Source organism: Parambassis ranga, chromosome 8 (assembly GCF_900634625.1).
Source record: "Parambassis ranga chromosome 8, fParRan2.1, whole genome shotgun sequence".
NCBI lineage: Eukaryota > Metazoa > Chordata > Actinopteri > Ambassidae > Parambassis > Parambassis ranga.
In genome coordinates, this window is record NC_041029.1 from 2,043,919 (window position 1) to 2,070,845 (window position 26,927).

Sequence of the window (26,927 nt, forward strand, 5' to 3'; positions counted from 1 at the left end):
CTCCTGGCAACACTGCAGCCTGCCGTCTTAGTCTTCAACCTCAACAATATACTGCTGAGTGTATTAGACAGGGCCTGCTGCTGGAGTGACTGTGTCCTAAATTGCTCCTCCCCGTGCTTTTATTTTTGTGACCATCATATTAATCTTGTTTTATGGGAAACTTGGCTTGCAGAGTAACTCCAACATGTCCCTTTGTAACTTAGGTGACTGCAATACTGGAAGCTAGTGTTACCCCAGTCAACACCACAGAGTCACTGTCACTTCCTTCTTTCTGTTACACTAAACAAGTCCTTGTAATTAGTTCTCATTCACAGGGGAGTTTCCATGCCTTAAATGAAGTGGGATGTACTGTGGAGACACATGCAAGGTAAAGCAGATGGATTGGACTAAATATGTATTTGGTCTTTAATTGATTAAATAGTACCCTCTCATTAAAATAATCCGCCAGGGAAATCCACGAAGTAGTCAGCTTTATTTACAATATGTTTAATATTTACAATTATTATCAATGTTTTAAGGCTGTAAAACCCCTCACTACACAGTTTACAGGCATTAACATTTTCACACTTTCCTCTCTTGTTTAAACACCGTCAAAGTGCAAAGCTTTGTAGAAAAATAAGTCCAGTATTACAGAATGAAACCAAAGACCAAACCCTGTTTTCAGTACACATTCTGTACTGTACAGGAGACACAGCACGGAGGAGACAATGGTCAATCAGGACCGAAAAGTAAAAAGGAGCGAAACTGCTAGGCAGTCACCGAAAGGTGAACCGTGTTATAGCGAGGCAGTACTACATTGCAGTTTCCTACAATCATTGACACAGATAGTCCCATTAGATGCCAAATTATCATGCAAAAATTACAATGTCAGCTGGTTCAGGTGGAATAGGGATTATTTTCTCCTGGAAGTAGCCAGTGTATACAGTGTGGGGATGGTTTGTTCCAGGTAACACAATCTGAGAAAAAAAACAAAAAAAAACATGCAAGAAATGGAAAAACACACTTCATCTTTTAGAGTCATTGTAACCTATCCCAGCTGGAGATAAAATCTCCAGTTGACCTATGTTTTGTGCAAGAAAGGCTTAACACCCAGAGAAACCCTATCACACAGGTAGATGACGCATTGATTGTGTAACTAAACAGCAAACGGACTCCCAGTTCAGGCATTATCTTTCTTGAAAAATGTATTTTTGAGTTTTTATTTACATAAATAAAAAAACGTGTACTTTTGTACATTTTTATTGATAATTTGTTGTCGCTTCTGTAAGAGCTTCAAACAATATGAATGGTTTTGGTGTAAAGCAGGGGGGTCCAATGGCCTTCTATCTTAAAATGTGTTCATTTTGGCCTGCAACAGGCAATTTGTTATTTTTTTAACTCATTGTGTGATGTTTGTATGATGTTGTGAGCAGACCATTGTCAACAAGCCCTACAGCACCTTGGATGTTGGTTACAGCAATGCAGAGGGCTCTGAAGGTGCAAAACACCGGTTCAGCACTTCAACACAATTCACCACTAGACTAAACATAGTTATGCATACAACCTGCTATCAGAGTCTGTGCTGTACGAGTGAAGTTCTCCAAAACATCTTCAATGTGTCGGTGAATGCTGCATCCGAGAACAGCATCTGTCTGTGCCTTTTTACCGGCGGCTGGATAAAACTACTTTACAGAACTTTTTTACTGGTGTAGCAATGAGCAGTCCATCTTTGCTTGATAATCTTCTTTGTTGTTAAACTGAGACGCGGCATCTTACTCCAAACTAATCTGCACATAATTATGTTAGTACGTCATAAAGGGGCACGCACAGCTAACCTGTGTGCACAATACATAAAAGTAATTGCTGTGTGAAATGAACAGCCTACACATCTTTCACTGTTTAATATATTTATTTAAATAGGCTATTATATATATATTTTTAAAATAATCTGGGACTGTTGGCCCTCCAACACTTTCGCATTATAATATCTGGCCCTCCCTGAAAAATGTTTGGACACCCCTGACCTAGAGCTTCTGAAAAGTGTGTGTGCGATGTTATAAACTTGTCTGCTTACCAACCCCTTACCCTTTTTTTAAATGCCTATCCTTGTGTTATGCTAAAGCCAGTTGTGGATAATCAAATTTACTGCACAAAAACAATTTCCAGTCAAGAACCATAAATTAAGGTTATTCCCATTGTTTGCAGTTGATAGTGTGAATTTCCACACTGCATGAGAAACATGTGCATGATCACGTGCTGTGGGCACCGCTTCCTGCCAGCCTGACCAATCACATATTGGATCACTTAAAAATACTGGACTCCTAAATGTATTTATGAAACCTGTTTATTTTTATTCAAATACACACACAGACACATTTTTATGATAGACTTACAACCAGCATGGTCTCCATTTACCAAGGTTTCCCCCCTTGGTAAATTCCATAACATTAACACTAACACTTCTGAAATAGAGGAAAGGAAGTGCTGACGTGACATTTGACTTGACCTTTCATTTACAGAGTAAGAAGCGACACTGTTAGAGGAAAAGACCCACGTTTTAGTGTCCTTCCTTTGAATCTAATCTTCCTGTTTGCAGTAAAGGTCAGACCACTATGCTGCATAGAATATTACTCAGCTGGAAAATTTCCACATTTTCTAGAGAAAAATAAAGGGGGAGAAGATAAAAATCATTTATCAGAATTTTCCCCGTCGGACAGATTTGGCTCTGCTCTTGCTGATATTCAAAATCTTCAATCCGAATCCATTTTAGACAGTTGTCAATACAGAGGACATTATCTTGGACATGTAGATGTTGACCATGTCCATTTCTTTCACACAGAAAAAAATACATATGCATATCATTTCTCCAGAGATCAGATGCAGAGTAAAAGAAAATATTGCTTGTTTGTAATTGTGCATTTGTTTGGCATGACTGAGAGTAAACCTACATTACTCAATTACAATAACAATACTTTACAATACCGCCTCTCTCTTGCTCCCACTGCAACCTCTTGGTTCTTCTAGTACACCATTATTTTAATTTCGCACAGACCCTTCCCCCTATCCTCTTTATTTTGCCCAACCCCACACCTAAAACTCTCCCACACCCCCTTGCACCCACCCATCGCCTTTGCCACTGCCTCTCTGCATTGATGGTGATAATTACTACTGAATAGATCTGCAGATTCCCATGGATGTCAGTGAAGCCTTTGGCCTGTGTGCGCACCCCCCCTCCTCCTCTTCTCAGTGTGGATTAAGAGAGAGAGCAAAAAACGAGAGAAGCAAAGGATAAAAAAAGGTTGCCCAGGCTGCCACCAGCCCTGCTGGTTATTTTTATGATTTTTGGAAGAACATAATCTTAATGTCAACATCAATTAGCAGCTGATAAAATAAAATACTCAATTCCCAGGACACTAGAAAGTAAAACCTATTGGAATGTTGCCATAATAAAAGCAGTACATATAGACAAGCTAGGAAATTCACACCATTTTTCCTGTGCAAGCAGACCTTACGTGGATTGATGTCATGTTTACACAGAGCCCCTGCAAACTTTAGCATGTCAAAGGGAAGTGACACTCAGAAGCCAAAAACCCACTAAAGGTTAGCTGCACCTACCACAAGGAAGGGGGAGCAGGTAAAATAAGGAGAGGAAGAGTGAAGGAAAAGACACAATGCACAAAGAAAAATAGGGGAGGACCAACCATAACATCTTTACTAAAGTTAAACTAAAGTCAAAGTGGCATTTATACATGATATTATGATAAAAGATTTGTTGCCTGATGTCATTGTGTTTGAACTGAAGTATTTAAAAGAATTGAGGGACATACCATTTAAATGCTGTACACACAGGCACCAGATACACACTTTTATTATCAGTTCTCTCGTGTCCTCAAATATGTAAGGGTTGTGCCTGACTTTGAAGAACCCATTACAGTCCCTCCCCTTTAGATATCATTTCCCAAGACTGTTTACCTCAAACACAAGGGTAATGTTGCTCGTATGGACAGCCAACTTTAATACACTGCCAAGTCCTGCCTCACAGCCCAGCTCTGTTATCTTGGCAACCCAGGATTGCCAACCACCCCTCCTATGCCCCATGTGCTGGAAAAGGGAACGGGGGTGGGGGTGGTTGGGTGGGGGGGTGGGGGGGGGGGGGTTGTATGATGTCATCTTGTGGCATGGAGGGGGCCAATCAAATCCTGAGAAAATTATGTCACCTTTTGTTGAGTCGGTCCATTCAGAGCTATAGAGGTTTAGTGAATTGAGAACTGAAGAGAGGTCATTTTCCCCACGAGTTGTGTGTATGTGTGTGAAAATGGAGGAGGGGGGCACAGGGGGGAAGGCAGAAAGCAAATATGTGAACTGTGAACAGACAAATGTTGCTGCCATAAAACATGTCATGAAGCTTATCATATTCTTTTATTATCCCACTTTTCACAGTTTTAAATCTATCACAGTGAACAGTTTGTCAGAACATTAACATCAAGGACCAAAAAATACAATAAATCAATCAACCAATCTCAGTGTAACCTAACCTGCATAAATGATTTCTTTTATCAGACACCAATAAGCATAAGGAAGCATAATAATTGTTATTTAGAGAGCACTTTGTAAAATCAGTGTTACAAAGTATAAACTCCACTGAGTCTAAGACTGACTTGGTGCTTTCAGACTAATGTACAAGTAAGAATGCGTACGCTGGAATATCTTTCTGAAGAAATAAGAGCTGTGGGTATTTTTATCCACAGTATAGTTGAAAAAATCCCCATCCAGTTTAAGCTTGTAACACAGTCTATGTTATTGTACATAGGTCAGTAGGATAATGAACTTTTCCATGATATCATCTTTTATCAGTGTCATCTACAAAAGTCCCTGTGATGGAAGGGTCAACATTTTTGTAATTCTCTTTGACATTAACTAAACTGGTTTCAGTGGAAAAAAAACAAACCAATTTGTGCCACATTCTTACTTCACGTTTTACTCTGCTTCTCCTAACCTAAACAGGAAATTAAAAAGAGACAAGTTATGCATTTCTATGAATGGCAGAAAGTGGCCTAACTAGTGAAACCAGACTAGACTAACAATAACAGCAGACACATAACGAACATCATGAGCAGATTCCATCAGTTATTAATCACACAAATCTGCAGCTGCAATGCAAAACAAACAGACGGCAGATTGGATACAGGTTTTTTTCTTTTGTTTTCATTTCTGCTAGCAGACAACAAAGGCTGGAAAGTTATAAATCAGGGTGAGAACTAACATCTTGACAGGATTATTAAAAAAATATGCCAATAAATGTTGTGTCAACAAGACAGTCCTCTGTTTCCATCAATCCAAGTTCAGAATTAGTCAAACAACTGGTTCAACTGCAGAGGTAACTGATTGTCAGGCTTAAGACACTCCGCCATCATCCTAGGTTCATGTCACTGCTTCTCCAAAGTGCAAAGTGCTGATAGGATCCTAAGAGCGACATCAGTCAGTTGATGAGCTCTTGCTGTCAGCAGCCATGCCTGGAACAACAACAAAATAATAATCATAATATAAACTAATGACAAGGACTGAAAAACCACTTGCTTTAACACTGACAGAAATATTTCAATCATCAACAACACTTTGTTGATGTCTTTTCTGTAATGAAAGTACCTTTCTCATAAGAGGATTTAACATTAAAAAGTTATGGTTTCAAAAATGACAAAATCCAGACTGTGTTTACAAATTAGCCATTTTAAGTCCACTACTAAGAACCCTTCAATCACTTCACATAAAAAGTTCTGATCATCATTTCACTCACAGCTGAGGAAGACAGATAATAATCAGGAAGACAGTTGGGTGCAGTGTCTGCTGCTTTTCATTGTCAGAACAAGTGAGGTAATGCAGTATGAAGTTTACCTGTACTTGTTGATACAACTACCCACAAAATGACACTATGCTGTCCACCCACACACTCCATCCACTAAGCCCTGCAGTTGTCATGGCAGCAAAGTGGTGGGACAGGCTCATCCAGCCTGTTATTTTTTTTTTTGCCTGGGGAAGGAAGAGCATTTCAAAGGATGTCTGTCATCCATCACTGTTTCTCATCTTCCTTCTGCCTGGCTGCACCTCTCAGTTGGTTTACCTGCAGAGAGTCACGTTCCACCAGCTTATGGGATGTGGCCTCTTTTCCGTACACTTTTTTTTTTCATAACCCACAAGTTACAACTCCTCTTCTGCTTTATGTTAACACTCCAGACACGTTGTGGCCTTTCAAATAAATCCATTTTAAACTATAACCACACAAAGGAGCTGGAACAGAATTTATAGATACATGTATACTAGTTCAGTTGCTGTGCAATTCCAAAATATCACTAAAGAAAGTTTCATTTATACAGTCAAATTACTTTTATATGTTTCTAAGGACCACCAGCTTTGTTATCTTATCTATCCCATTTGATCTTTGTCTTTCCCGTCCCATGTTTCTCTCCTATGCCTCACCTTGGAGCAAAGTCAGTAGAGTAACATCAGCATAGAGCCAGGCCCCAGCCTGCCTTCGTGTCTAAGCCTGCCAAGGCTGCCTATGTGTGCCTTTGTGCCTGAGGCTGCAATCACACTAGGCCTTATTGAATTTGCTCATCAGCAGATGTACTGTACCTGTCTGCTGGCACCCGGCCATCTATACAGCGAACAGTTAACCTTTGTTTTAGTGAGAGGATCAGGAAGACAGGAACATAGAGCCATCATAAAATCTATCAAAATGATTATTTAGGTTCTCATTGATGGGATCAACTACCAATCATCCAGCCTGCTGCCTGTGGTGGGTCATCAAAGCCTATTTATTCGCTGCATTCTTTAGTGTGCAGTGATTATTTGGGTTACATAATAAATTAAAACAATAACAAGAATATGGGAATGAATCTGTTGACATCAGACTTCTCGTGTGTCTTACGTGAACTACTACCATTAGCTACTTCTGTTTGATCAGTAGCAACTGTCGGTGGCCATAATAAGTGTGTGTGATCACAGTGCTAAAAGAAAATCAAACCAAATGCAGGCTCGTGCGTACCTGTTTAATGTTACGATCATGTTTCCATTACTCAGCCACCCTATTCTGCTCACATGAGAATATCTGAAAGAAGACACAGAATAGAGAAAGGCATTATTCACAGAGAGAATTGTTCAAGTGTAAACGTACGGAAAAGAAGCTGATGAATCCAATTTAATCTCTGCCCAAAAAAATGAAATAACACATTTTCATTTTTACTATGAAATAAGATTCGATTTCACAGTAATGTTCTGATGATTTCAGAAGGGTGACAATGTTGGCATGTAGCATTTTATTTACACCATCACAGCACAGTTATTGAGCACGTTGCCAAATATAAATATTTATCTGGCTTGACAGCTGTCTATCATTCTCACAACATATAAATAGTTACAGTCCAAGGTCAAATGTTTGATTATGGAAATTAAATATATAAAGATCAGCCTCCAGGACTACACTCCACAAACTATCTGCTTTACATTTTGTAACAAATGACCCATTTCACACACACATCACTGTCTGTACTCTGCAGTAAACTGGTTATCTCTACACAAAAATATCCATTGGTACATGTTTATCTATAAGTGTCTCCCAGGACTGTCACCACCTATTACAAACAATGTCTGCCTCCTATAATACTCGCTCAGCTCAACATCAAGTCAAAATGTGGTGAGCTGTCATTTCATTATAAGGACATGGAATAACCTCCAAAAACTTCTAACACTGACTTTTTCCTTCTGCCCTGGTTGTTAGGTTGTTGTATATAAGAACATGCTACCTACATAACCTACCTAAAGGTACAATAAATAAACCAATAAAAATATAATGGAACATATGGCTGAAAAGCAGTTCCATGGACAGATGTGGCCTGACTAGTCAAGCAGATAAAAAAGTCCCACAGGGGGTGATCAGTGTTACATTTACATATGTGAGCTAAGGTATAAATATTTGACCGATGATCAGCGGTGATCAGCGAACTGGCCATTTTGCTCCCACAAATCGGTGAACGGGTGAACGGCCTCAAAATCCCTTATAGGAACGCCTCACACTCACTGTGGTCTTTTCCTCCAGGACACACTCCAATAAAAATCACATGATGGACCACATCCAGCACTAGGGTAAAACACACACACACAAAGGGTTTTTATCCTAAAGAGGATAAGGTGGTGGGATGAATTGTAATTAAATTCTGTAATTTCTGACAGTGCATTAGTTTAAAAAAAAAGTCCTGTTACTCTTTTCCAGATTTGTAAATGGCTGCTAATTAGAAATGGAATTGCATAATGCAAGAAAACTAAATTGACAACTAAACACTGAAATTAATGTAACTTATTCCACCGTAATGCAAATTTCAAAATAATTTTTTCCTGCATAGGAGCCTATGCAAACAAACAATCATATGTCTGCTGCAAACTTTGTAAAAAAAAAAATACTTGAGGTGGAGAAAACACACATGCACACGTCTGCTAACGCACGCATGCCAAGTGAGTCAGGGACACAGGCACGACGTAGCGCCAGCAGTCCTTTAAACCAGTCATGTGAAACGACCTGTTCCTTTCTGCAAATCAGATTACATTTCAAGCTGAGCTGAATTCTGCAAGTCCGCACACACACACACACACACATTTAAGGCTTTGGACTCATGCCAGTAGCACACACACACATACAACACTCTTTATCAGATTTTACCCCCACATACCCTCCTGTCCTCCCATGACTACAGACCACATATTCGTTTTAGACTCGCATATAGGACAATGTATCATTTAGTAAAAGGAGTGTTGTGTATAAATACATAAATAAATAAATGCTTTTCTTATCACAGCTATGATACGCCTCCTTTTCACCAGCGTTCAGCTGCTGTTTAGGAGCTCTGCTATGGAATGAGTTCATGTGGAAACACGTTTCGCAAGAATGTAAATGACAGATGATTCACAAGTGATTCAAATCCTATTCAGGTAACCAAGCACTAACATTAACAGAAACATTGCTGTAGTTCCATCCAGTCAGAATTACTGTCAGCTGCTTAATGTAAACCAAGCTTTAGAGCACTGATACACAGCTGTGTGTTTAAAAAAGCTGAAGTGTTTTTCTTGTGGTGCTTCTATGGGGCTGAACACTTCCTATATTTATTTACAGTACAGCTGCAAGTTTTAATATTTATATTTATTCATTCACACTGCATTCTCACATGGAGCCACAGCTCCCCTGGGGGAGACTGACGGAGACGTGGCCATTCGTTCATTCATACACATTCATACAGCAGTGAGTGTGCTGGAGGCAAGGTGGATGAAGTGCAAGAACACCAACTAGGGAGGAGCGGGGTTTTGAGCCCCCGACCTTCCGGTTATTGGACGACCTGCTTTACCGCTAAGTCACTGCCGCCCACAAGATGTTTATTTGGTGTTTATTTCCTATTGTGAATGAATTGTGAAAGATTGGCTGCTGGAGGAGGACATTAATCTAATGATGTGATGTTTCCTGTTTTATTTTGAAAGTAGCATTTCCTTGCGTCTCTCTCTCTGTGTTTTACTTCCTCCTGTGTTTCTCGCCATAATGATTGCTTTCCCCGCCCAGATGTGTCTCACCTGTGTCTTATTTTCTCTCATATATTTAAGTCTTGTGCCTCCATTTGTATGTTTGACCCCTGTGATGTCACTTCTGTGTCTTCTCCTTTGTTCCTGCCTTCTTCCATCCTCCTGCGACGCTTCCTGGTTTCCTGTTGCGCTCACCCAAGGCCTGGCTGGTTCTTGTTTGTATGTAGTCACCCCACGTCTCTGATTATTGCACTTTTGTTGGACTGTAAGTGCTTACTTTTTGTTTCAACTTTGATATCAACTAGTTTTTGATCCACCTGAACTTTAACCTGACAATTTCCTTTTGTTTTGATGTGTTCTTTGTGTGTTTTTTCTGCATAATGTGGAGCACTTAAAATTACCTTGTTTCTACCTTGTTCTATATAAATAAAGGGGCCATGTTGTGCCTTGTAGTTCTTCCACAGTTGACTATAAATATATTATGGGTATTAATCAGTTTAAAATCTAGGAATTTTGTCCAATCTATAGACATACAAATAGAACTTCTATTTATTGGAAGTTAGGTTATTGTAACCGCTCAGTATGTCAATTTTGTTTCAGATGTGAAAGGGTGAAGCTGAACCACCTCTCTCATGGTGGGCCCATGCACTACACCGATTTAGCATTGGGGTTAAAAGGGAACCAGATTAAAGTGCAGTGCAGCCAGACCTACAGCTAACACCCCATGGTGGGATGAGATTACTCTCAGGTCTTGGAGAAGTGCTAATGCAGCACGGTTGGTAGAAGCTGGTGTGTATGGAGAAGACGTGCCAGATCTATCAGTTAGGGTCCTAAAGAGCCCATATCTGAGATTGTCCTTTAAGGCTGAGGAGGCAGACATGTTGCCATGTTGAAAGACTGACTCCGGGTGATGGCCTTTCATACAAACACAGAGAGGATAAGAATGAAATGGGACAGGCTTAGTTTTCAGAGGCACAATTCACATTCAGGTACCACAGGGGACAGTAAAGCAGAAATCTGTGTGTAGCCAATTAAAAGATACTTTAAAAAAGGCAAACAGTGCAGGGGACTTTTAGAAAGACATGCATAGTGAAGCATATCTGTATTTACCAAAACTGCCAATTAACACCCTGTGAAGCTGTGCCTGCTTCAGCTGGAGAGCTTACATGTGCAGCAAGTAAAAACCCTTTTTGTGTGGAGTAAGAATGGATGTAGAGAGAAGGTTTAACATTTATCTCGTCAGTCACGCCCAACAATATATTTATGTTGTTTAAAGAAAATCAATTGCCACATGACAACTGGAATTCCCAGTTGTAGGCCTCTGCCAACCACCACCCTGAAAATCTAGTGTAATGGCTACTGTCAGTATGGAGGCTTATATACTGTGTACGTGTCAATCCGATTCTGGTTCTGATCCTGAATCACCACAGCCCAGAAAATCAGCAGGCCTGAAGAATTAGGGCCCGAGCACCAAATGGTGCAAGAGCCCTATTGAAACCCTTAGGATTATTATTATTTTTTTTTTCCCCTGAGATCGCATTTTTGGGGGCCTTAACATGCCCAAAAACTCACCAAACTTGGTAGAAAAATTCATTCGCCCGAAAAATTTTGAAATTTTTCACGCCTCACATACTTCATCCAATGAGCTGAAATTTAGTGTGTCCACTCAGGACACCATAGGGAATAGACGCATTCCAAAACTCTTTCAAAAGTGTTACGGTGTGGTGGCCTCAAAGTTGACCATTCGCCATTACAAAGGAAATCGCTATATTTTATGCAGTACTACCCATATACAATGTGGACAAAATCTTACAGTACTGCTATGGACCCGAGTTTGAACAGATATATATGCTAATAGGATGATACGGTCATAGCGCCACCTACTGGTAGCAGGAAAGTTTGGTTGTAAACGTGTGTTTGTTGTATATCTGTGGAAATGAGAGGAGAGGAGAGCATAGGACAGGAGAGTATAGTAGAGGACAGCATAGGAGAGAAGACTGCGATGGCCCCGCAGATCGCAAGGTGCGCGAGGGCCCGCAATGCTGCTTGCAGCTTTAATTCTATATTGTTATCCCTAATGCCCCCCAAGCATGTCCCTCTGGCCAGCACAAATCCAAAAACACAATACACACACAATACACCAAAAACAAAAAAAATAGTAATAATTCTTTCAAGCAGCACTCTGCATGGTTCTGACTGCAGAGCATTAAGGTAGCCAATACCAAAAGCCTGATTTGACCTCCTCCTTTTTCACCCTTCTAATCCCGTCCTACATGACTAACTCAAACTGAAAAGCCCCACACGCCAGAGGTTGGAGGCAAAAACCACTCGGATTGAAAAAAAAAAGACCACCTGCTTGTCAAACTAGATTGCTCTCACTGAAGGCAATGGGAAAGAATGAAAGGTGGGTGAAAAAAAAGAAAAGTCCCGATTCTTCTTCTTTGATCTTGGCAGACAAAGGAACAAATTGCATTTCTGCATCATGGCACAGGGTCAAAATTGGCATACTCTGCACTATTTGTGTGTGGGCATGTTCGTATAGGTTCTATCAGTTCCCAGAGAGGTGCGCAGACCTATCTTTCAGCCTTTCATCTTGCTTTTGTTTGTATTCTGACTCTGTCTCTCTCTCTCTCCACAGGGTAGAATTTACTGTTATTATGCCAAACAGTATTATCTTTATTAATGCCACAGATCTTAGGCTGTGCGCTCCCTAGGAGTCAGGTCTGGAGAGAGAGAGCTGCTGCAACCAATCCCCCCCTAGATGAAAGCTCAGCGCAGAGCTGTATGCAAGACAGACCTCTTGGACAGGCCTTCATCGTCATTCTCAGAAAGGTAGTGGCCATACAAAGACTAAGATATGGCTTTAATCTTTTACTCAGACAGAAAGGTTTGAAAGAGAGTAGGTCTCTACAAGGCACACTCACTTTGATTCGGACAATATTTAGAGCAAGCAGCTTGTATCATCAGCAAACACATGTCCTATCTATAAAAAAGGAAAATAACCATATCCATTTTGAAAACCTAGAGTTATAAAATGCATCATGATTATAGTCTTTATTTCTATTGTTATTATACCTGATGCCATTTTCCAAAAGCAACCATGCATGACAGGTTATTTTAAAGGTAGTGTGGAGAGCTGACGTGTGGCATGGCCAGAGCAGGTGACGCATCAGGGTATCGGCTTAGTGCCTCAAGCCCCTCTCTCAACAGAGGCACACAGAATTAGCTCCCGGTTCATGCCTGGACACTGATTAATAGGACATGGAGATTACCGCAAAACCAGCATTAAAGGACCACCCAGATGGTGGTACAGGACGACCCCGCACACATGCATGCATGCATTTCAGATGTAATGATGCAGTGGCATTTTTACAAAGATATGCCCAAACAAATCACCTTCAATGTAAATTTTATTATGCTGGAATACATATTTCTGAAGATAAATCTCACATGTACTAGAAGGATGTAGGCTTCCTCATGTAGCCACAAAGGAAGCCCTACTAGCAGCCGTTAAGAGTTCTTCAATAAGGTGTGTCCAAACACATAATGCTGTTTTCAGTTTTTATTTTCTGAATGCACAACTGGATCTCTTTCTTTCTGAATACTTCTCCAGCAACTTATTTCTTTCAAGAACATATGGAAACACAATTATTTAAAAAAAAACACACATATTTTTTACTTGCCAGGGCAAAACAACTCAACCTCAAGTCACAGGCTGGATGAGCTGAACAATAAGAGCCAATGACAAATCAGATGTGGTGCTTTTTTTTTTTGGAGCAAATACCATTCTCATGAAAAGAGACAGGTAGGCAAACTCTCACCTGCCCTGAGCTTATAAATACGTGTAGTGGCACACAACACATAAACACACTCACACATGCCTACACTTGAGTTTTTCAATATGATGAGACAAAGATGGGAATTAGACAGCTCAAAACTAAACAGAATTGAAATTGCAGCAGACTAGTTCTTCAGAAAGCCCTATGTGGCATTTTTCGTGACATAAATCTTCGCTGTGAATGGTCTCCTTTAGCAAAAATAAGGCTGAAAAGGGTGCTGCTCTATATAGTGTGATTACTATTTGGTGCTGTATAGTCTATAGTATTTAGAAGATTTAGCTTCCAAAGTTGATAAACTGTCCTAACAAACAAATGGCACACATATTTTCCTTCTTTCTTGCCACAACAAAACAAAGCTTCAGCACTTCTCTCCTCATTGGAGATGCACTCTAAACTCTTCTCGACCATGTGACTCTCTCTGGCTGTCTTTTGATTGGGCCTCAGAGGCAGAATAGATGAAGAGCAGAGGAAGTGGTTGTGACAGAGGGTGACGGGGAGCTGGCAGGCAGTGGAGACATACAAAACAACAAAAACAAATTCTTGCCCCATTGCCGTGGAGAAGAAGTCAACAGCAAGGTTAAAGGAGGGCAGAAGCGAGGGCTGGAGCTGTGTGGTACTGGCTGACCTGCTGTAATTAACCATTCATTCCTGTATCTAGCTCCCACATGATTATGCAAACATAGAGTACAGTGGAAGCAAAAAAAAAATCCACTCACCCAAGGGGCTGAGAGAGGGGTATCACCCTAGATTGATACAATGGCAGGCACAAACTGACCAGTAGAGGGAGAATCTGCAGTACTAAATACTATTAAACACAACAGCATGAGGAAGAGCACATCACAATTTAGCTACTTTGATAAGGACATGGTTAACTTAATGTTGCAGGTTTTACACAGCACACTGAAACAGCCGTTGCTGTGGCTTTAAAGGGGGAAATGACGTTGCGCCCTTGGTGGGCGTGTACAGGTGTTGTCACAGTAAACCTGCATCTTTACCCTGAGGATTATTGACTCACCCTTTAGGTGGGATGTGTTTGGCTCTCTTAAAATAATAACTTAACTAATAATTAAGTTATTGTTTATCTATAGGGTGTCATTGCATCTGGTAGGCAGTATTATTTTCTTGTTTGTTGTGCACAGTGTCAGTATACGCACACTCACGTTACCCATGCCTGCACACAGATACCCATACGTGCGGGGGTGGGTGACTGGACTGGACTGGACTGTGCCCCCATATAAACATCACTCATGGCAGTAGGCTGTGTAGGCTGTGAGCATGGTCAGGGTCTGGGGCCGCAGTGCAGATGTTCCTGCAGCAGTAGGGATACCACCACTGCTACTGGTACCAATCAGCATTCAAGGTTAAAAAGGAGATGATGTGCTGGACTCTGGCTGCACAATTATTCGGATGAGCAGTTCACTTTGGGATTGTTAAGAAGCCAGGAAAGACCATTTCTCTGTTCTCATCCTTTCTGCCTGATGTTTTGCTCACTTTTGCATTTTGTCAGTGCTCTCACCCCTAGAGGTAGCATGAGGTGGTGTCTACAACCCACACAAGTTGCTCAGGTAGTGCAGCTCATCCAGGATGGCCCATCAATGCGAACTGTGGCAAGAAGGTTTGCTGTGTCTGTCAGCATAGTGTCCAGAGCATGGAGGAGATACCAGGAGACAGGCCAGTACACCAGGAGACGTGGAGGAGGCCTTAGGAGGGCAACAACCCAGCAGCAGGACCGCTACCTCCTCCTTTGTGCAAGGAGGAGCAGGAGGACCAGGAGGAGCCCTGCAACATGACCTCCAGCAGGCCACTGATATGCCTGTTTCTGCTCAAACTGTCACAAACAGACTCCATGAGGGTGGTATGAGGGACCGACGTCCACAAATGGGGCTTCTACTTACAGCCCAACACCGTGCAGGGTGACTGGAATTTGCCAGAAAACACCAAGATTGGCAGATTCAACATTGGCGCCCTGTGCTCTTCACGGATGAGGGCAGGTTCACACTGAGCACATGTGACAGATGTGACAGAGTCTGGAGACCCCGTGGAAAACGTTCTGCCATAAGGTACCAGGATGAGATCCTCAGACCCATTGTGAGACCATATGCCAATGCCACGTTGGTGGATGGAACGGGACATCATGTCTCATTCCATCCACCAAACTGGCGTTGTCTCCTATTTGTTTTTTATTTTGCATGTTTTTGGAGCAGCTTAAGTTATACTGACATTACATTCTTTCCTCTGTGGAAACGGATGCTCATGCACTGCTGGGTTAGGCAGGAAATTCATGTAGTCCTGCAGTAGCTATACAGTAGGTGAGCGTGGGCCATTGTACAGCATTACAACTGTTAATCAAAGGGTCACAAAGACACCTACTGTGTTTACACAGCCATAAATAATATTTTGTGTTCACATCATGCTTCTGATGTCAATACGACAGGTGCAGAAAGCAGTGGACAGTGGAAAGACAAGAGCTTAGATGTACAGGCGAGATGGGACCCACGTACATTCAAGGACCTTGAGAGGATGACTTTTAACAACGGTCATTATTTGAGGTATGATAAAAGCAGGACCCCCATAGTGGGCATATAACCATTTGTGACGCACATACAGCTCAACTAGAAAATACAACAATTGATCAGAGGGCACCGTAGAATGAAATTATATGCACAACAATACAACATGATTGCACATGCTATTTCCAGTATGTCAGGTTTTATAAGTTCATGATAACAAATGAGTTTAAAGGGAAAAAAAACACACATTAGAAAAAGTGACAGAAGTCATGGTGCTTAGTGTATAAGTTTATCGGTTAAATTAACTTCACGTGTTTACATTTTGCCAAACAACACATGCATATATATTCATAAACCCCTACCAGTGATACATGGCATTATTGCATAAGTGCTTGTTATGGCACTTACTGATGTTATCATATGCCTCATTAACATTGTACATGTTAAACTACTGTACTTTGGACACAAATGAAATTCTCCATAGTGCAGCACAGGATATTCAATGTATGCCTTCTTATGAAACAGGGAATAACAAATATATCCTTAATCTGAAGTCTAATCAGCCATGACAAATTCCAGGGATTAAGAGGTCTAATATTTCAGATTCAAAGTGAAGTTCTCACTGCACCATAGGCTGCACAGCTAAACATCAGTTTCTCTTCCAAACCACCTTTCCTCTCTGTCTAAAATGTGAACATTGTTGTCCTCAAAGGAGTGTCAGTTATACTAATCTTCTATCTATTAGCATTCTATGAGCGCTTAATTCACCCATTCCCTGAGCATTATCTGCTCGTTAGGCCAGGTAACCATGATTGTGCACACAGTTTGCAATCCAATTGCATTGTCAAGTCAACCTTTGGTGTGTGACGGAGTTCTGCACACACGCTTCTCATGGAGTGTGAATACTCTGTGCCGAAACAAACTGTTGTTGTTCCTGCCACCTCGTAAGGAAGAAGAAAGTTCTTTGTTCTCGTGGAGAGTGGAACAATGTTAACCCTCCTAAGACAGAGCTGTTGCCAGTGAAAGAAATTGACATGCGCTGTTCAAACTACCGTAGCTCTGGTTATGTTCACACTATTGAAAAATCTCAATGGATTCTAAAAGCTAAGAAACGGCTCTTTAGATCACTATTACATTCATTCATTACATGACCACATTGTGTGTGCTAGGGGTGGGAGTTTAGTGGAGTGTAGGAGATTTGATGTAAAATAGTTTGAGTTTCATTTTTGTAATCTCAAAAGTCTTGTTGCTGTACATTTATAGTTATAGTTTATAGTTTATAAAGAGAAATGTGGTAAAACTTCAAATACGTTTTTTTTACTTTTCTTTTAATTACACACTATTCTGAGCATTTATAACATAATAGCAATTACGTGCCAGCGTTTACAAGGTTATATTTAATCTATCAAGAAAAACAGGTAAAATAATGAATACAAAGAACATTTTTTGACAAAATCATTTAAAAAAAGTTAGAATTATAGTAGTGAAAGGGTTAAGGTATGCAGCATGTGATGGAAAGGAGCACAACAGTGAGGCAGATGTTTCCTATATTTTTCCATACCATTAATAGAGAGTGTTACATTTTCTTGGTATTTAGTGAATACTTAAAAAGCCACCTCCTAACCCTCCCACCTTTATGAGACTTGTGCATTCCAAAAACAATGCAGTGCTGTTGGACAAATGGATCGGTGTGTTTTAATGTTTTGGTAAATTGTATTTTCAAAGCTAAAGCATTTTGCCTTATTTTGGAGCAGGATACCACATAAACCACAGCGATCCGACTTTTAAACAAACATTTGACATATCCTTTCACACTGCAGTGTATTTGTGTGTGTGTTTGTATATGGAGTTAGTAGAAGGTCAGAGTGGTGAAGTATTAGAGCGCTGTTTGCTCTGCTTCATGTACTCTTGGGGACCAGTCTGTTTGAGAGTTTGAACAGTGACGTGTGAAACCAGTAAAAACAGGACATAGCACCACTTTGTTTGCTCAAGAACACCCAAAGAATAGACTGCCATTACAAAACAAATCTCTCTCACTGCATTCCTCCTGTCCATCAAAGTCTACCTGTTGTACAGAAAGCGGAAAAGCTGCATGCTCGGATGATTTGCAAATCAGAAGCCGCCTGCTCTCTGACCTTCAGTAGACACACAAAAAGAGGCATGTAACCGCAGCTCTCTACATGCAAATGTGCAGTCAGGAACTGTAACAGTCAAAGAGGAGCAATGTATTTATTTTAATAATTTTTAATAACTCAATGCATGTCATTTGATGTTAAGCAAAGGACGCCTGGTGGGTGGGTGGGGATTACCTGGCCACCACAAGGTTCTTGTCATGATCCCTAGACTTGTTCGTATTCTTGGTTTTTTGCGTGGGGGTTTGCCTTAGTTGTTTTTCTAGTTTTAAGCTTGTTACACACATGACATCAGAGAAGAAGTGTCTTCTTCTCGAGGTGCCAAGAAAAAAGTTTCTTTCGGGCTGGCAGAAATGGCAGTTTTTGAGTGATTTAAGGAGGAAGAGGAGGCGAATATGTTTGAAGCGGGGGAGGAGAAAGATTTGTTGCCGCCATTTGTGATTTTCTGACCTGAATGAGGGATAATAATAAGCCGATAATGTTCAGGGAGGTGGGTGCGTACGTGCTCATAGCATGATAATAGATTAAAACAGTAGGTCTAGCAGACCGCATTCACAACACCCACTCCAAAAATCTGACCAATCACACAATAGTTCTTGGACACGACCAAGGAAAAACAGAGGAGCTGTTGAACTCATTTTCTTCTTGGAACACTGGGAGAGAGAACTAATTTCTCTGCTCTCGTAGAGTATGTTTTTCTTGTATTTCCTGTTTTATTTTGTCTGTCTTGTGTTTCCCTCCTTATCGATTGCCTGAGCTGCCCTGATTGTTGTTGCTGTGTCTTGACATCCTTTCGTATTCCTTTGTCTTTTTTTGTCTCGTCAACTTGATGTACTTGATGTATTTGGCTCACTTTTCTTTGGACATCTGCATTTGGCACCTTCTTTAACTCTATAGAAAAACAACCGTGCTAGCCATTTCCTTCCCACCTTTCCAACAAGCTAAAATTGGATGAGGCACTGGGAGTACTAGATGTGATTTGTATGTGTGTTTTTCAAGAGGGGGTGCTCATAAACAGCCATAAAAGGGGCCCCTCTATTTAGTTTGCCAGACGAGATGTGCTTCACTGGGCCAGCTTTTGTTTTCCAGTTCACAAAACCTTACACGTAGAAGAAAAGGTCTCGATTCTGTGTGTGTGTGTGCAGGCTCAAATGATGCCATTAAATTGGTGCCCATTTTGGTTGAAAAAAAAAGTTTCAGTAGAGCTTAAAGTGATTTAAAAGAGCTGCCAACGAAATCCTATTTGAGAATAACACAGGAGGAGAATGGCAAGGCACAATGCCAAACTAGTGATTGTTCTATAGTATGCAAAATTGCTCTCAACTTCAAGAGTGCAATTCAAGTTAAAACAAAAGATGAGGAACATTCTTTTATCACATGATGCAGGTCAGTGTGCTGTGGTGGTTCATGGGGTTAGGAAGTTCACCAAATTTCCCACGCTGCCTTGCACCATAACACTTCATAATTGGTAGGGCTTTTTTTCCCGAAAGGCCATCACAAAGAAAATATGCACAACTTCCTCATGACAAGACAATCAAACAACATGCTCAGAAAAAAAAAGATGTTTTTACAAAAGTCCCACAGAAAATGTGTCACAGCAATAAAATTGCATCCTCGACAGACGCACTGAGGCATGTGATGCTATTAGATTACAGCAGTGGCAGCCAGTGGCACATGATTCATCATTTTTACCTTCTTATGGACAGCGACCTAACAGTATCACAGATGCAATCAATGCAAAACAAAGCACTTATGTCTACACCACAGGAACCAGGAAGCACATTTTTACTCTGTTTTTCTTCTACAAATGATGAGCTAAATTTGGTAGCCTCCCACGTCCATTGTCAGGAAGCCTTAACATAGGCGTGCCCTCTATGAGCTCAGTTTATACAGTATTAGCATTTTCATAGGCCAGTCCATGGCATTTATGAAATACTTAGACAGGCTCCAAACTGATCTTTGTCATGTGACCAGCTTGTATAACAACACCCTCTATTAGTCACATGCTAATTCGCTAATTAGTGCATGTTAGAAAAGAATAAGTGCATGTTTTTTCTTCAGATTCCCTTCTATTTATGTTTTAATGATTTTTGAAGGAAATGCAAATATAATACTCACAAGCCTTTGGGACTTGGGGTAACGAGTGAATGGGACATGACTGACATGACATATGCAACTGTTTTTAAGCTCTTCTAAATAAAAAATGTGTTACTTTGGATAGGAATGTCTATAATTCCTGAATGCTTAATTCAACATGTGTGTCAAGTCCCTTTATTTACTGCAGAAAGTCTTTACTTTGCTCACATCTTAAGTGTTTGCTATCAGATTCAATGTAGTGGGCAAGATGCTTGATATGATGCTTCAGTGGCAGATTTTAGGCCTTAATAATGGATACTATAGGCTGTCAGAATGGAGCCAGCTCTAGTTTACACACTATAAATTACCCAATCGATTTTTACTGCACTGACACAATACTAAAGATGCCTTTACCCTTAAAACTCACACTGTGTCAGATTCAACAATGTTAAGTAAACAGTTCCTTCTTTAAGAGACCGTCCTTGTACAAGCACTGCGGCTGACTCTCTGTCTAACCGGTTAGTTAAAGTGAAACGAGCCGGTTGGTGGTGAAATCATTGCTCATTGTGATGCCAGTTGTCTTGGATACACTCAGGTGTTGCTGAAAGGCCGAAGCTGAAGAATGAAAAGCCGAGGCACTTTGCTAATCCTTCTCCATACCACAGTGTGTCAATAATCAAGAATGCACTGCCCTAAACTAAAGCATTGTTTCTCTGCCAGCAAAATTACACATAGAAGCAGAGATAATGCCTGTGGATACAGCTCAGGGATGGGAAGAGAAATGAACTGAAAGAAACAACATGAGTCAAGGATGGAAGCAGGACACTTTGATGTGTGTCCAGACCGCTTTAATACTGTTAAAAGCATAACTTTTTCTATTGCAATGCATGGGTCCGATACCACTTTTCTTTCAGACCATGTACGAGTACTCACCGATACCGAGTACCGATGCCACTAGTACTTTAGATGTATATTAATCATATCTAATGAGAATTTTAAAGCTACAAAAAGCATTTTGAATTGATTCAGTTCAATCTTAATTTGTTTGTTCTGACTGATAAGACATGTTTACTACAACCCTGCCTGGACCTTCCCCAACCTCAACTCCATACATTACAGGCCAGTAGAATGAGTTTGCTCATACAAATACCTGGCCTTTATGTTGGAGGAAGACCAGCCTTTAAAAATAAATAGTGTCTACAATAGTCACATAAATACGATAATTATATGGAACTGCTAAAGGTACAACAAGGCAACTAACTCAAATTATGAAACCGCTTTTGATGTTAGTATTCCTTATGTGACTATGGGCATATACCATCGTTTATCTCAACCGTCACTGCATTTCACCTTAAATCACCTAATTGTTTGCTGCAATACAAACTCAGTCTATGCTGCGACAGGTGGTGCCCCGCCACACATTGGTCTGTGTATGGGAAACATTGGCCTGTTTCTTGTGTCATCAAAAATGTGAGCTACTGAACTAAAGAGCTGTTCACTCTGCACTGCACCGTGGTGTCACACCACGGCAGTTCTCTGGCAAGGAGTACTACTCCACATATGTTTTGTTGTTTTTTTTTGCCTTGAAATTGCCTTAAGTATTGGTTGCTGGTATCGGCAGCCTTTAATGGGTACCAATACTGTGACATAGTATCGGCCAGATACCGATACCTGGTATTGGTGCTCGCTCATCCCTAATACTGACTTAGACCTACTTTCCTAAAATGAAGACACCATATTAAAGCATCATCTTGACATACGGTGCCTGCAATGAGCTCAAAGACACTCCTGAGCCCATCCTTTGTTCGACACTACTCTCTCTCCCATTCTCTGCTTCCTGGATGTTTGTGTGTCATCTTCCCATATTGTGGTATGGCAGAACATAGAAGCACAGAACAGGGCAAACGGATGCGGCCAAAGTGGTAAGACAATGCTAACACCAGGCTTAATTGTGTGTGGGGACCAGCCACTACTTGTTCAAGGTCCTGCTACAAGCCACAACAATGAGCATCTTTGTGAAGCAAGACTATTGTCTTTCCATATTATTGTAAATGTCGAAAGACTGTAGTACAATAAAGATCCTCATTTAATGAGCTGCAGGTGTGTGCTTGTCAGAGGATAAGAAGCAACTTTAAAGTAGTGAAGTAGTAGTGAAGTTAAGCAAGCCTGTTCTCTCATTCACTCACATAGCTTTTCACTAGTGATGACATCACTCAGCAAGCAAGCATAAGACGTTAAAGTAATATGCCAACCTCAAGCTAGGCAGTTTATCTACAAGATTATTATTATTATTAGCAGTAGATTAAATACAGTAATCAAAGCAAATGCTATGAAGATTACCAAATAGGCTAGCCACTTAGCTGTTATTAAGCTATAAAAATATCTATCTGCAAGTGGTAAACAAGTCTGTTTAGTAGTCAGATCAGGAGTATTGATTAGGTGCTGTTATCCATTTAGTATTGGTAGAGCAAATAGCAACCCTTACCTCTGGGCTGATGCAAGATTAAATGCTAATGTACGGTAATCTAGAAACCATATTAAACAATAGCATTTAATCTCTGTTTTCGAGTTTAGTCTTTTGTTGAAACCAGACTAGGAACAAGTTTGATTGCTGCAGCTAAATTTAAATGCTGATGTGAAGGATTGCTCTGAATTGCTGGAGAATCAGAGCAGTTCAGAGCTTTGTATGCCTCTGTGTGTCAGCCTGTCACCATGGTAACAGCAGAGGAGACCTCAAAAACCACTGCAACTTTGAGAGCCTGGTGTGTGGAAACGATTCAGAATTATAAAATTCTGAATACAAGTTTGATAGAGCAGCATCTAATGAGCGTTTTTAGACTAAAATGGAGTCTGTAGCTTGACATTTGTAGGAGGAGAAGCATTTGGCAGATGACACCAAAATTGCTTAATATTTGAAAAACTATAATCTTTTGAAAAAAACTTGACCCGAAATTTCCTCTGTGAGATGAACATTTTGATAGTTGAATGGCTGAAATCGGTCAATGTATGCTGAAGATACGCTGCGCCAAAAAACGTACGGAAGAATAAAAAAGAAGAAGAAAGAGGGTGAAGAACGAGAGTTTGATTGCCTAGCAACAGCAATTAAACTAAATATTTCAGAATTAGAAAATGTACAATTTAAATTAAAAAAACAGTTCTATTAAATGAAAAATCAATGCACATCAAAATATTGGATCAGTTCAGCATACATACAGTATAACAGCATAATATAAGATTCACATCTTCCAGTCAACACGCTCTCACCTCAGGGTTTGGGGGCTGTTTAGAAATGGATCATGCAGACAGGTCGGTCCCCTCAACATATTATTGGCCATGAAAAAAATTACACAAAGGGAGGCAACTGATCACCTGACCGACCACACAAGTAGACATGACAAATCGCAGCTCAAACTGAACTTGACCGCGTCAAGTAAGACTCTGACCTTGAACTGGAAACCTTGACCCTTCGCACAGGTCCCTGCTTATCTTGATTAACACTACTACAGTGAATGTAATTGTGTTTCCTGGAATGTAAAGGCTGATACTCTGCACATTATTCACTATGTATATGTATGTTTGTCTTTGTCTGTGTCTGTGTGTGTCATCAGGAGCCAAGCTAACACTTGCCTGCAGTAACACATTCGCACATTCACATCTTCACTAGTCACAACTTGTAATTACCACTGTCATGTAGCTGCTTCTACAGCAGGGCTCACAAGCCCTGACAACCAATGACACACACACCTGGAGGGCCAAACACTTTGTTCTCAGCCCCATGCTTCGTAAACATATCCACACACACACAAACCTATTCATATCCCAAAGGTTTACCTCACACCTCCATTCTTTGTAATTCTTAATTTATTTAACACTACTGCCTAAGTTAACCTGCAGACAATTGGCAGACCCAGGTTGCCAGTTTCTTCCACATTTCTCCTGCAACACAAACTTCCAGCACAGGCAAGTTTCAGACAGGAAGTGAAAACACATTACCCGCTTGCCTACATTGCTCCGTTGACCAACTTGCCTTTCTGTAAAGCAGACATGCTGTACTGTATATTTATTTCAAGCTGTAAATATACAGTATATATTGTCTGAACATGGCAAACGATGACATCTAGAGTTTTGGGTTAAAAAAACAACAACAAAAAACAAGTAAAAGCTGTTGTTTGGCCTCTTTTGTCACACCACAAGGGTTGTCTTGAGCTTATGTGTGCTCTGTGCCATGTTCTATTCACAGATGGATTAGTGTGTAGCAGGCTGATCTGATAGGTGTGTGAACCACAGGCTTTAGAGGTAAACTTTATGAATAGAAAACCCTGAAAAAAATGTCCCACCTGTGGTCCAGTGCAAGATCCCACAAGCTCAAGAGCAAGCAGTGATGCTGAAATGACAGAAATTTCTTCAAGCTGAGCAGACCCTCTTTAATGGAAAACTTATATGGAGTATCAGAATCAGAAGAGGCCTTGTCTAAAAGCCTAATTCATTAATTAGTTAGCGCATCCTGATTAAAAGTTACCTGCCCTGCCATATCCCCATCTGTTAGTCTCCCTCAACGAAAAAGGAAGCCCACTATGACGCATGTCTAATAGGAAAAAAACATGGTGTGACTACATGACACAGACAAGATAAGGCAAGAAGAAGGCTTTAACAATCTGTCATAGAAATGATGGCAGGAATGTTAACATAACATTGTTAACTCGGTTAACAATGCAATACACATTTTTTGGTTGTTTGTTTTAGACTTAAATTGGCTTCTTATGTTAAAAATAAAGGTGCATTAAGAAATGGTAAATACTGTTTTTAAGAGATTATCCATTCATCACTCAGTGTTCTGTAAACAGACGTTCTGAATTAACCTGACTCATCAGAGGGTTTTGTTACACATAGCGTCTGGGAGGGCTACCAAAAAAAAACAGTTTGCAGAGCGCAGGCACTTTCAAATAAATACTTGCTAGGTGATGGGGTGAATCAGAGCAACAAATCATGGCAGAGTCGGAGTGCACCCGGAGAGAGGAAACAACATGTAGCTGTGAATGCTGGCAAGCAGCTGTTGCCACAGCAGTAAACAGTCGGTAGTTTGATACAAACATAGGGCTGTGTTTGAAACTGCCTAATACATATTACTTTAGAACAAGACATGAGATTCTGCCTTTATCATTTAGACAATTCAAATCCAGATTAACACTTATGTACATATATATATATATATATATATATATATATATATATATACGTTCTCTCCCTAAATATAGGGTAAATGTAATTGGAAACTGAGTAATAAACCACAGTTTGCATGAGTGTTTATGATGGAGTGAAGGATGAGTTTAATCTCTGAGAGCAGCCACTGACTGTTAGTCATACACAAAGTGAAGAAGTGTATCTCAATTAACTGCCACAGACATGGTAGATGGTAGAGCCAGGACTAGTCAGGGGGTAGGGGGGTGTGTGCAGACAGATAGCTGGAGTGCTGTCATATAGTCAAATAGCCAGACAAGCATGATGGCTGTCCTGCTACAACAAGCACACATGTCCAAACACTTTGGAGCGGTCATGCAGTGGGAATGACTGTAACTATATTATATAGTTCAGAAAACGGAGATTCGAATAACAATGGGATAGGAGGGCTGAATGTTTCTGTTTCAGGAGGACTGCGTCGTTTCACAAACCGACTATCTAGCTGCATCCACATGGTGAAAACACACATGGTTTCATTTTGGCTCCATGTAGGACAGAGAAGAAACAAAGGTCTGGTAGCAGGAACACCTCCAATTCTCACTTCCTGCTTCTGCTGGTAATGTGATCTGTGTGCCTGCTACCCCGTCAACACAGAGCACAGAGTTTAAACTGGCAGCTGAGGGAAAGGCATGCCCAGACTGTCCCGCTAAATCAGCCTGTCAGCACTCTGAAATCCAGGCTGTTGTTTCCCTTACGAGAAAGGGGGATGGATGCATGATAGACAGTCCTGGCCCTAATGGGGCAATAAGGCATCATATGGACAGATGAGAGCTGGACCTTCATGATCCAGAAATGAAAAGTAAAAGAAAAAAGAAATAAATAACCAAAGCCAGCAGGGATACAAAAAAGAACTTCTCTTATCTTTGGCCAGACCCCTCCTATGCATGCCATGATTGGAAATATATTTACATTAGTGTAATAAACACTGCCATTTACTTAACTGCTAGTTTCACTGCAAGGATGACAACTGACCCTGTGTCCCTCCTGACCCAGGTTTGGAGTAATTGTAAAAAGAAAAAAAGGAAAAAAAGACAATTGCTGCATCATTTGTGAGAAATGAGCAGCTTTTGAGTACTGAGATAAAGTATGTGTGAGGCGAGTGTGCTCTTGGGAGTCCAATATGCTAGTGGGCTCCATTATTAGTGTTTATACCTTATTGCCATGCCTGGTTTAACAGGGTCCTTCAATAAATTCTTGCCACAGCATGTAGAGTGGTTAAACAGTGCTGTGGCAGGGGGAGGAATGATAACATTTAAAAGATACCTGACCACCCAAATGCAAGTAAAAAAAACGTTTAACGTTTTGCACTGTGTTGAAACCTGTCGTTCACGCTGTAGCCACTAGGGGCTGGCTGCAAAATTGACACAGTCCCCATAGACTTCAATGTTAAAATGGTCAAATTCACAGCAGACATAAACATGTTGCTGGTTCAAAAAATTATTCTAGTCTCAACTGACAAGTTAGTCTAGTGCCTGTGCACGGGTGAATTTTTCAGTCACTCATTTTAGTTATATCCTGACTTAAAATGACACATTATTATGGACGTGGCAACTTTAAGTGACAGGCAGTTGCCGTATTGCAGAGTTTCCTCCTTC

At 40.6% G+C, this 26,927-nt stretch overlaps 1 long non-coding RNA gene across 1 annotated transcript in view; it reads right to left on the reverse strand.

Annotated features, from left to right (window-relative positions):
- Positions 1–4,637: 4,637 nt before the first annotated feature.
- Positions 4,638–26,927, reverse strand: part of LOC114439327 (uncharacterized) — a 35,318-nt gene continuing 13,028 nt past the window's right edge. Inside the window, exons 2-3 of the long non-coding RNA XR_003671039.1 lie at positions 7,022–7,084; positions 4,638–5,492 (exon numbers count right to left, since the gene is read on the reverse strand). This is a non-coding gene — a long non-coding RNA (uncharacterized LOC114439327). The remainder of the gene's footprint in view (positions 5,493–7,021; positions 7,085–26,927) is intronic.